This window comes from Cervus elaphus, chromosome 21 (genome assembly GCF_910594005.1).
Source record: "Cervus elaphus chromosome 21, mCerEla1.1, whole genome shotgun sequence".
In the NCBI taxonomy this organism is placed as follows: domain Eukaryota; kingdom Metazoa; phylum Chordata; class Mammalia; order Artiodactyla; family Cervidae; genus Cervus; species Cervus elaphus.
Genome location: NC_057835.1, coordinates 24,717,101 through 24,730,159, shown reverse-complemented (window position 1 = coordinate 24,730,159; position 13,059 = coordinate 24,717,101). Strand labels below are relative to the sequence as shown.

The 13,059-nt window shown below is 39.3% G+C and overlaps 1 non-coding gene across 1 annotated transcript; it reads left to right on the top strand.

The window, feature by feature from the left end:
- The first annotated feature begins 8,405 nt into the window (after window positions 1–8,405).
- LOC122679708 lies at window positions 8,406–8,541 on the top strand. The gene has a single exon (XR_006336498.1). It is a non-coding gene; the product is annotated as a small nucleolar RNA SNORA2/SNORA34 family (small nucleolar RNA).
- Window positions 8,542–13,059: the final 4,518 nt, after the last annotated feature.

Here is a 13,059-nt window from a genome sequence, read left to right as displayed (position 1 = left end):
CAGTTCTAGATGTTCCCTGCCGAGTTTCTTTGTTGTGCACCCAGCTGTTCAATTGATACAAGTCTATATTATATCAAAACAACCAACCAAGTGACTCAAGCCTATTTAACATTAAACTAGCTTGCAGGGATAATTATAGATGAGTTGATTGCTTGACTTGGAGTTACTCTTATTTTGGCCAGCAGAAAAGTAGTAATTCTAGTAGTAATAATGCCATAGCAAATTGTACATCATTCATGTGGTAGTAATGCCATACATACATGCTGGGAATCAGCAGGTTCTCACTGAAAACATGGAGCAAAGCATGAGGAAGAAAGAGGTGTCCAGGGCAGAGCCTGGACTGTTGAAGGTATAAGTTACAAGCATTCAAAGTAATGACTAATTCAATTGACTTTTAAAGTAAAGGAAACATGGGACACTCACAAGGAAAATGTAAACCCAATTATCAAGAGGTTACAGCAATCAAGATTAGCAGATGACAGAATCAAAGAAAATAATAAAAAAGCTACAAATCTTATTTTACTGGCATGTAAGATAACACCAAATCTCTCAAATGTTCATTGAAATTTAATATCTTGCATCACTTCATTTATAAACTGTAAAGCATTTCATATATGTTTCTAGGTTCTTTTCCCCCCTTAGTTCTTTTGCTTACAGGTTTTCAGAGCTAGAGATGACCTGAGAGATCATTTGACTAAAAAATGAAACAAAACACTCATTTTAAGAGGAAGAAGCTGAAGTCGGCAAGATCTCAGTGACTTGCCCTCAGCTGACTCAGAAGAACCAGGGAAGGAACTCAGAGCTCCCAAGTCCAAATCCAGTTTTTGGTTTTGTTTCTGCTTATCGTGCTCTGAATCTTAGAGCCTAACTTCTCTCCACTTTCTGTGGTTTACTGCATGTCTCTCTTACTTGTGGTAACTATGGGAACTCTTCCTCAGCTGCCTGACATTCCTACTTGCACTCCTGTGCTAACAGACTGTAAATGCAACACTTGACATTTTATCATCAATTTAAAGTAATTTTCAGTATCATCTAATCAATAGAGAAGGGTCTTTACATAATATTGTAAGATTACAGATGCAATTAAACAGTTTTCGAAAGTCCTTCTACCTGCCTGTTAATTTCAGCAAACTCTATAATTGGCACATTTGTTTGTGCCATACATCAAATAAATCAAACTCTACTGATAAAATTGACTTTAGATAGAACATAAAACAGTTCCTTGAGTGTCAAACAGAGCATTATTTTCTCTCCACTCATTCTAGAAACAAACAATAGCACCTAATACAAGTGATACATTTCTAAGAGAAGACCAGTCATGTATTGAGACAGTATGCTATTTGATGAAATAAAACCTCCTTCAAACAAAACAGATTCACAAAGACCCAGCAGATGTATATTTTCTGCTGGGATTCATAGAACCATCTGGTCTTGGAATTTTGAGCCCTGTACTTTGCATTCGGTTCTGTCTTTAAAACATCCAGTAATTTTAAATACAGTCTACTTTATGCACAAATGTAAATATATTTATGTTTACTTATGACTTTGGTTCAAATAAATTGTGCTTATGTTTGGAAACTACTGAAAGTTTAATTTTTTTCTGTATGAGACTAATCTTATTACCATAATATTTCATGATGTTATGGCTGCTTCATGTTTAACTTATAAAAAGCCTTCAAAGTTAAGAAGTAAGATTTCAGCAATTCTTGTAAAGCTTTTAATGAACCAATTTAATTACAAGAGTGTTCCTTGTAAGCAACAGTGTTGCTATTTTTAACAGAACACTGTAAGGACATCTCCTACTTTCCTTGGATCTGCTGGTACAAAATATCTTCCATGAACAGGTCGTTGAAATCAAGGTGAGAACAAATGTCACAGCAGGACAGAGGGCATGAGACAGCCTTGAAAGATGCAAAACATGATGTGTTCAAATGGTGATACAGTTAATGAATCAGCCTGTGCTGATAACATCCACTTTTCAAATAGCATAAAAGATTCGCTTGAAAATAGCCTTTCCTAAGTTCTAAAGATATTAAGTTCTCTTCCAAATACAGCATTTATTAAAATCCATGACATCTCAGGGGAAAACATCTTATATCAAACCTAGGTTATTAATAAGCAGTGTTTCATTAAATCGTTTAAATTAGGAATTGTCTCTTAATCCCCCATATTTGTTTTGTTCCTGTTAGTATTATTTAGAATTATTAAGTATTGATGTTGAAAGTTAGTGATATTTTGCTTCGAATATTCTCCCGTTAAATATAAAAGTTCAGTTCAGTCGCTCAGTCGTGTCTGACTCTTTGCGACCCCATGAACTGCAGCACGCCAGGCCTCCCTGTCTATCACCAACTCCCGGAGTTTACTCAAACTCATGTCCATCGAGTCAGTGATGCCATCCAGCCATCTTATCTTCTGTCGTCCCCTTCTCCTCCTGCCCTCAATCCCTCCGAGCATCAGGATCTTTTCCAATGAGTCAACACTTCGCATGAGGTGGCCAAAGTATTGGAGTTTCAGCTTCAGCATCAGTCCTTCCAATGAACACCCAGGACTGATCTCCTTTAGGATGGACTGGTTGGATCTCCTTGCAGTCCAAGGGACTCTCAAGAGTCTTCTCCAACACCACAGTTCAAAAGCATCAATTCTTCGGTGCTCAGCTTTCTTCACAGTCCAACTCTCACATCCATACATGACCACTGGAAAAACCATAGCCTTGACCAGACGGACCTTTGTTGGCAAAGTAATGTCTCTTCTTTTTAGTATGCTGTCTAGGTTGGTCATAACTTTCCTTCCAAGGAGTAAGTGTCTTTTAATTTCATGGCTGCAGTCACCATCTGCAGTGATTTTGGAGCCCCCCAAAATAAAGTCTGACACTGTTTCCACTGTTTCCCCATCTATTTCCCATGAGGTGATGGGACCAGATGCCATGATCTTTGTTTTCTGAATGTTAAGCTTTAAGCCAACTTTTTCACTCTCCTCTTTCACTTTCATCAGGAGGCTTTTTAGTTCCTCTTCACTTTCTGCCATAAGGGGGGGGTGTCATCTGCATATATACTTACTTGTAAAACCAGGATGTGTGGCATGCAGATCCCAAGAAGAATGACGGACACAAACGAAACTAAAGATTTTTGGTTCATCAATGAATCAAAAATTAAGTTAAAGAAAGCTAATAAGACCCAGGTAGAGCTGAAGTTTCAATGTGTTAAGGGAATTGTTAAAAACAGAAAACTCCTAGTTGTGTCTATAAGCAAATTTCAGCTCTACACCATTACAGGAGACGTACATAAGCAAAATACTGAGAATGTTCAAGTATAAACACATGTAAGCAAAAGTAAGGCTGATTTCCAAAAAGATAGAAACACAAGCGGCTGTAATAACGTTAAAGAAAGCCAAATGTAAGGAAGAAAAGCATTAACTGAGACGAGAGAGCCTAGTTTCATTTAATAATCTACAGGTGATATGATTAGAAACTCTGACCTTTGAAATAGATTAACATCCATTCAGCTCACTTTAACGAAAGTGTATTTGAGCATTATTAAAGAGATCAGTTTATGAGAGATGAATCCAATTGTGTGCCCTATAAAGTAAAATTCACTTCACCTACAAATATTCATGGGGGATTTTCAAAAGTTTATTATATGCTACATCACAAGAAACACTAAAATTATTTAGAACAAACTTCACATGGATAATACTCTTCAATTCAACTAATCTAAAATTAAATGATTACATTTAAACTAAAACTGTTATTTAGAAATTGTAAAATCATTTGAGAAATATTTTGTCAAGCAGATAATGAAAGTTAAGTGGAATACAGTGTTTAAGAAATAGTAATGACAACATTATGTATCAAAGTGTGTATATCAGAATTTAAAATTTATGAATTGAAGACATTCATAGCGATTCTCTTCCTTGGGGCTATGAGGATTATGAACACTTTTTAGTGTTTTCTTCTTGGTACATTATTTTCTAATTTTAATACAAAGAGCTTTTATTAGTTTTTTAAACTTCTTCCAAAATTAGTAGTGATTATTTTACTTTGTAATTTTTAAAGAGCTATAATGTGGGAGACCAGGGTTCGATCCCTGGGTTGGGAAGATCCCCTGGAGAAGGACATGACAACCCCACTTCAGTATTCCTGCCTTGAGAATCCCATGGACAGAGGAGCCTGGTGGGTTATATATATAGTCCATGGGGTCGCAGGGAGTCGGACACGACTGAGCGACTTCACTTTCACTTTTCACTTTTATACTTTAGAAAAAGGATAGAATTTGTGATGTGTTATATATTGACAGTTCCATCCATGAGAATTCATTTGTGCTCTTTTAAGCTCTGTTGTTTGCAGTAACTTGCTGTACTGCAATAGATAACTAATACAATTTTAAAGAAAAGAAAATGAAATGTCATTAACAATATGAAGAAATATCAGTGCTTTCCTGCTGTGAACCCTTCACTTCAAAATAATTTGGGGGAAGCTCAGTATTTCTCACTAATTTAAATGAAACATCATCTAAAGATATGAAATGCTTATATACTTAATTATTTCATAGGACCTTCATATGTTTTGCTCTTGTGTCATATATAAACAATATAAATCCACAGCATTAGATAAACTTGTTATCAAATTCCCCCCAAATTGTCATTTTTATTTTTTCTTTAAATTGTTATTTGTACTTTTTCCCATATGAGCAAATGAGAGGTGCTAAAATGTAAGAAACAAGTGTGATAAATAAAAGGAGAAAGTGTTATATGTTTTTGTCAATTTTTAAAGCCTGCCATTATTGGTATATTTTTAATATGTAGAATGTAGCAATGTATTTTCAATACATTGGGACACTGATGTTCCACAGTTGCAGAGTTTTGATCAATTCATGAAAAAATGCATGAGGTACGGTAACCCAGCCTCCCCACAAGGAACTTGTGTTCCCACCAAGGAATGTTAATTCTCTCCAACAACTGAAGCATCCAGAGATATTCCTAAAGCAGTCTGCTGTCTTCGGAATCTCCTGATTTGGTTAAATGACTCATTAATGTCCATAACCTGTGTCCTGAATTATTTACCTACTTACACATGTCTGTCTCCGGGTCAGACTGGATGTGGTCTGAGTTTGGGGGTGACTCTTTGGGACAGTTGAAACCTACATACTCGTTAAACTAGTTGACTTTCTTCAACTCTCACCACTAAGACTGATTTAATTTAGTTTCTACTGGTTTAATTTTAAATAGTAAATTGCTGCACTTTAAAAAGCTCTGCAAAGTTTTCTGTGCTATTTTTCATGATAAAGAATTGTGAGTTAAAAAAGATGCATACATCCAATTTTGGAGAAAAATGTTTTTAAACTGATTTGGAATTACCTTGCAAAACAGTCTGCAAACACATTCTCTTAAGTTCTAATTCATTCAACAACCTTGTTTGAATGGCAGCTGTGGTTTGTGAACAAGAACATATTTATAACTGTGGCATTATGCAAAAGTTATTTACAAACTGAAGAAGTCAGTTTTCTTGTTCTCTAAAGTTTATTCCCAAAATAAGAGCCACATTTGAGTTTATTCTGTGTAAGGCATTCTTGCTAAGTGCTTAACTTGCTTTAACTCCTTTTATGTGCTCAACAACTTCATGAAATAGATTATAATATGCTCCTCATTTACAGAAGAGACTGAAGTCCCAAAAGTTTAAATAGCTTCTCCAGTGTAATATGTTTTTAATGTGGAAGACAGGATATAAACTCAGATAGGCTGATTCCTGAAATCATACTCTCAAACTCAGAAAATTAAAACAACAAAACTGGTTATTTAAAAATAATGAGTTGGCTTCTTTGATTTCATTTCATTTAAATATTTGTTTTGTGTATAGGAGCCACTAATCAAGATGGTGGAGTAGAAAGACATGCGCTCATCTTCTCCTGTGAGGACTCCAAAATTGAAACTCACTACTGAACAACCATCAATAGGAGAATGTTGGATCCCACACAAAAAAGATACCCCACATCCAAGGGCAAAGGAGAAGCCCCAGCAAGACAGTAGGAATGGTGAAATGTCCTTTAGACTCAAACCCCATACCTACCAGAGATGCTCAGAGGGCTCAAACAAAACTTTGTACACACCAGGAAACCCCACAGAGACTAGGCCAGACCTGTATTTGAGTGTTTGAATGTCTCCTGCAGAGGTACAGTCAGCAGTGGCCTGCTACAGGGCCAGGGGCTCTGGGTGCAGTAGACCTGGGTATGGCATAAGCCCTCTTGGAGGAGGTCACCACTAACCTCACCATAGAGCCACCTGAACTTACACCAGACTGGGAAAACAGACTTTTGGAGGGCACAAACAAAACCTTGTGCACACCAGGACCCAGGAGAAAGGAACAGTGACCCCACAAGTACTGACTCATACTTGCCTGTGAGTGTCCAGGAGTCTCCAGCAGAGGCATGGGTCAGTGGTGGCCTCCTGCAGGGTCAGGGGCAGAGAATGAGGCAATGAGCCCCTGGGACCTTTTGAAGGAGGTTGCCATTATCTTCATTACCTCCACCATAGTTTGGTCTCAAGGAGATCAAACCAGTCAATCCTAAAGGAAACCAGTTCTGAATATTCAATGGAAGGACCAGTGCTGAAGCTGAAACTCCAATTCTTTGGCCACCTGATGGGAAGAACTGACTCACTGGAAAAGACCCTGATGCTGGGAAAGACTGAAGGCAGGAGAAGAAGGGGAAGACAGAGGATGAAATAGTTGGATGGCATCACTGACTTGATAGACATGAGTTTGAGCAAGTTCCAAGAGTTGGTGATGGACAGGGAAGCCTGGCATGCTGCAGTCCATGGGGTCACAAAGTGTCGGGCACAATTGAGCAACTGAACTGAACTGTTACTTTTGTCTCAGGTTAAACAACAGGGAGGGAACACAGCCTCACCCATCAATAGAAAATTGGATTAAAGATTTACTGAGGATGGCACCACCCACCAGAACAAGACCCAGTTTCTGCCACAGTTAGCTTCCTTTCTCCCATCAGGAAGCTTCCATAAGCCTCTTATCCTTATCCCACAAAGGGAAGAGAGAATGAAAACCACAATCACAGAAAACTAATCAAGCTGATCACATGGACCACTGCCTTGTCTAACTCAATGAAACTATGAGCCATGCCATATAGGGCCGCCCAAGACAGACTGATCATGGTGGAGAGTTCTGACAAAATGTGGTCCACTGGAGAAGGGAATGGCAAACAACTTCAGCATTCTTTCCTTGAAAACCCCATGAACAGCATGAAAAGGCAAAAAGATAGGACACTGAAAGATGAACTCTCCAGGTCAGTAGGTGGCCAATATGCTACTGTAAATGAGTAGAGGATTAATTCCAGAAAGAATGAAAAGATGCAGCCAAAGTAAAAACAACACCCAGTTGTTGATGTGACTGGTGTTGGAAGTAAAGTCTGATGCTGTAAAGAATAATATTGCATAGGAACCTGGAATGTTAGGTCCATGAATCAAGGTAAATTGGAAGTGGGCAAACAGAAGATGGCAAGAGTGAACGTCAACATTTTAGGAATCAGTGAATGTAAATGGACTGGAATGGGTTAATTTAACTCAGATGACCATTATATCTACTACTGTGGGCAAGAATCCCTTAGAAGAAATGGAGTAGCCATCATTCACCCAGTCTGAAATGCAGTACTTGGGTGAAATCTCAAAAATGACAGAATGATCTCTGTTCATTTCCAAGGCAAACAATTCATTATCACAGTGATAAAAGTCTATGCCCCAAGTCTATACCCCAACAAGTAATGCTGAAGAAGCTGAACAGTTCTATGAAGACCTACAAGAACTTCCTAGAACTAATACCCAAAAAAGATGTCCTTTTCATTATAGGGGACTGGAATGCAAAAGTAAAAAGTCAAGAGATATCTGGAATAATAGGCAAATTTGGCCTTGGAGTACAAAATGAATCAGGGCAAAGGCTAACAGAGTTTTGCCAAGAGAATGCACTGGTCATAGCAAACACCCTCTTCCAACAACTCAAGAGAAGGCTCTACACATGGACATCACCAGATGGTCAATACCACAATCAGACTGATTGTATTATTTGCAGCCAAAGATGGAGAAGCAAAAACAAGACAATGAGCTGACTGTAACTCAGATCACAAACTCCTTATTGCCAAATTCAGACTTAAATTGAAGAAAGTAGGGAAAACCACTAGACCATTCAGGTATGACCTGAATCAAATCCCTTATGATTATACAGTGAAAGTGACAAATAGATTCAAGGGATTAGATCTGATAGACAGATTGCCTGAAGAGCTATGGTCAGAGGTTCATGACATTGTACAGGAGGCAGGGATCAAGACCATATCCAGGAAAAATGCAAAAAGGGAAAATGGTTGTCTGAAAAGGCCTTACAAATAGTTGAGAAAAGAAGAGAAGCATTGGCCCTGAATCAAGGCCAGCAATTTGCTGAAGCTGTTGGTTTCAAACAGGAGCCTAAAGAAGTCTCTTTCTATGGTCTGTTGGCCATTTCAGATCTTCGAAATGTAATGGTCAATTCATTAGAAAGAAACATCTCAGTCATTGGTGATAGGGGCTAATACTTATTTGTAGTTGATTAATACTGGGATACCAAAATTTAGAGATCCCTGGTTTAACTTTTTCATTAAAATTATAGTAATGTTAAGTCCAGTTACTATAATAAGAGAAAATTGTTGTGCATCCAAAAACAGTGGGATGGTTCTGAACTGTGAGCTGTCTTTGAATATTATCCTTTTGTGTGGTCAGGGCCATGGTTGTATATTTTCGTTTTCATTCAAATGGGACACCTTACATTTATAATTGGGTTATAAAATTTTTTGAGTTGTGTATTAGATTGTGAAAGTGCATCTACATTATGAACATTGATTGAGAAAAGTCACTTTCATAGTTAATAAACTTTTAAAATATAATCTTCATTATAAAAAAAAAAAAAGAGAGAAGCAAAAGGCAAAGGAGAAAAGGGAAGATAGATTCATCCAAATGCAGAGTTCCAAAGAATGGTAAGGAGAGATAAGAAAGCCTTCCTCAGTGGTCAATGCAAAGAAATAGAGGAAAACAACAGAATGGGAAAGAGCAGAGATCTCTTCAAGAAAATTAGAGATACAAAGGGAACATTTCATGCAAAATGGGCACAATAAAGGACAGAAATGACATGGACCTAACAGAAGTAGAAGATATTAAGAAGAGGTGGCAAGAAAACTACACAAAAAAGATCTTCATGACCCAGATAACCATGGTGGTGTGATCACCAACCTAGAGTCGGACATCCTGGAATAAGTCAAGTGGGCCTTAGGAAGCATCACTATGAACAAAGCTAGTGGGGGTGGTGGAATTCCAGGTGAGCTATTTCAAATTCTAAAAGATGATCCTGTGAAATTGCTGCACTCAGTATGCCAGTAAATATGGAAAACTGAGCACTGGTCACAGGACTGGAAAAGGTCAGTTTTCATTCCAGTCCCAAAGAAAGGCAATGCCAAAGAATGTTCAAACTATCCCACAATTGCACTCATCTTGCACACTAGCAAAGTAATGCTCAAAATTCTCCAAGCCAGGCTTCAAAAGTACCTGAACCGTGAACTTCCAGATATTCAAACTAGATTTAGGAAAGGCAGAAGAACCAGAGATCAAATTGCCAACATCTATCTGATCATCTAAAAAGCAACAGAGTTCCAGAAAAACATCTACTTCTGCTTTATTGACTATGCCAAAGCCTTTGACTGTGTTGACCACAACAGACTGTGGAAAATTCTTCAAGAGATTGGAATACCAGACCACCTGACCTGCGTCCTGAGAAATCTGCATGCAGGTCAAGAAGCAACCGTTAGAACTGGACGGAAAACAACAGACTGGTTCCAAATTGGGAAAGGAGTACATCAAAGTTGTGTATTGTCACCCTGCTTATTTAACTTATATGCAGAGCATATCATGCAAAATGCCAGGCTGGATGTAGCACAAGATGGAATCAAGATTGCTGGGAGAAACATCAATAACCTCAGATATGCAGATGACACCACCCTTATGGCAGAAAGTGAAGAACTAAAGAGTCTCTTGATGAAAGTGAAAGAGGAGAGTGAAAAAGTTGGCTTAAAGCTCAACATGCAGAAAACGCAGATCATGGCATCAGGTCCCATTGCTTCATGGCAAATAAATGGGGAAACAATGGAAACAGTGAGAGACTATTTTTTTGGACTTCAGAGTCACTGCAGATGGTGACTGCAGCCATGAAAGTAAAAGACACTTGCTCCTTGGAATAAAAGTTATGGCAAACCTAGATAGCATATTAAAAAGCAGAGACATTACTTTGTCAACAAAAGTGTGTCTAGTCAAGGCTATGGAGGAGTCAGGCTTTTCGAGGAGTCATGTACAGTCGTGAGAGTTGGACCATACAGAAGCCTGAGCACCAAAGAACTGATGCTCTCAAATCATGGTGCTGGAAAGATACTTGAGAGTACCTTAGATAGCAAGGAGATCAAACCAGTCACTCCTAAAAGAAATCAACCCTGAATATTCTTTGGAAGGACTGATACTGAGGCTGAAGCTACAATACCAGGCCACCTGATGTGAACTACCACACATGGCATCCGGTCCCATCACTTCATGGCAAATAGATGGAGAAACAGTGGAAACAGTAGCTGACTTTATTTTTTTGGGCTCCAAAATCACTGCGGATGGTGATTGCAGCCATGAAATTAAAAGATGCTTACTCCTTGGAAGGAAAGTTGTGACCAACGTAGAGAGCATATTAAAAAGCAGAGACATTACTTTGTCAACAGAGATCTGTCTAGTCAAGGATATGGTTTTTCCAGTAGTCATGTATGGATGTGAGAGTTGGACTATAAAGAAAGATGAGTGCAGAAGAATCGATGCTTTTGAACTGTGGTGTTGGAGAAGACTCTTGAGAGTCCCTTGGACTGCAAGGAGATCCAACCAATCCATCCTAAGGGAAATCAGTCCTGGGTGTTCATTGGAAGGACTGATGCTGAAGCTGAAGATCCAATATTTTGGCCACCTGATGCTAAGAACTGACACATTTGAAAAGACCCTGATGTTGGGAAAGATTGAAGGCAGGAGGAGAAGGGGACGACAGAAGATGAGATGGTTAGATGGCCTCACTGACTCAATGGACATGAGTTTGGGTAAACTCCGGGAGTTGGTGATGGACAGGGAGGCCTGGCGTGCTGCGGTTTACGGGGTCACAAAGAGTCGGACATGACTGAGCAACTGAACTGAACTGAACTGATGTGAACATCTGACTCATTGGAAAAGACCCTGATTATGGGAAAGATTGAGGACAGGAGGATAATGGGGAGACAGAGGCTGAGATGGTTGGATGGCATCACTGACCCAGTGGACATGAGTTTGAGGAACTCCAGAAGGTAGTGAAGGACAGAGGAGCCTGGCATTCTACAGTCCATGGGGTCACAAAGATTCAGACATGACATACCAACTGAACAGCAACAAATGTGCCAAAGGGCATATCTGAGGGTGGCCTGCCCTGAACTGCATCAAGTGTGTGTTGTGTAGACCTTGTGCTGTGTGGCAAGGATGTGCTGACAGATCAGAGCCCTCCTCCTCCGTCCGTGGCGGGTGATGGGACAGGTGTGAGCAGAGGGTGCTGAGGAAGTGTGATGAATTCCCACCTGGTCTCTCCTCTGCAGTTCAGGAGAGGCACTCTCGAGAAGGTGACCTGACATGTACGGCATATCCTCAGGTGAGATCAAATGAAGTTGGAGCTGGATCATAGTCATAAATGGTGCATTCAAGAGAAGTGAGGCGGGAGAGGTAAACAGGTGTGACCCAGGGAAGATCTAGGGCTCCATCTGAGAGGCAAAGGTTGGAGTCAGCAAGGCTGCACCGAGGAGGAATGTACCCAGCGTCATGCACAGCACCCCACTTCTGGAAGCCAAGCCCGACTGCGGTGTCTGCATTCACATCTGTCAGTGTCTGGAAACAGCTGTCTGCTGTGTCTCATGCCCCCACGTGATACGTAGACCTGAGATCTGACAATTGTTTTGAGCCAACCTGAATTCAAGTCATCTCTTTTATCTTCCACTCTCAACCTATTCATTCGTTTATCTAGTTAACAGGTAAGGTACCTTTATTCCCAAGTTGCACAAATCAGAGATCAGGTGTTAATCTTGTTATTTGTATGATCCTCATTCTGTTCTGTGGTGTAGTGGTTGAGAGGTTGGACTTTTGAGTCAGTCATGCTGGATTCAAATCCTGGGTCTTCCACCAGAAGGCTGAAGCACCTTGGAGAAGGTGATGTAACCCCCTGGGCTTTAGTTTTCTCAAGTTAAGAATGGTGATAATAATATGTAACATGATGTACTGTAACATTTCAAATTGTTTCAAATTAAAGTTTTATATTAAGCCCAAGAGCATGTGTGTGTCTGTGTGTGTGCATGTATGTGTGCACAGATATATACATATGCATATACATACATATTTATACAAAATATGTATGCGTAGATATAAAACCAAAGCATTTACCAAATTATCATACTGTTAAATTCAGATGTTGTTTGCCTAAGAGTCAAGCATTCAGCTATCAAGGATGCTCTGCCTCTTCAATAATAACTAGGTGTAAATTCCAAGGTGAATTAAAACAAATAGATTCCAGGAATAAAAGATTTCAGCTGTCACGTTAAGCAAACTGGTCCTAGAGGGTTGTTCACCAAGTCCCCCTGCAGAAGGACACCCAGCGCTGGTTGGCATGAGGGGGTCTGTCCCTGTGTGCCTGTCACATGAAGAGGCCGCTCTTAGCTGGGGCTCTTATGTAGATGATTCTATATTATTGGTGCTTTGAAATAGATTCTTGAGTTCTGTCTTTCTAAAAAATACATGAGAGACAATAGAGAATGAGTGTTGACCTACAGCACCATTTCTCTATTTATTTTCCCTTTTTATATGATGATTATAAGGGGAGTCATTTACCTTTACTGGAAATGCTGTGTTTACCCACCGGTCAATTTCTTCAAAGAACCACACCTTACTCATTTTTATTTTCCCTACAGTGTTTAGTCTAATACCTCAATGTAGGAAGTTCTACAT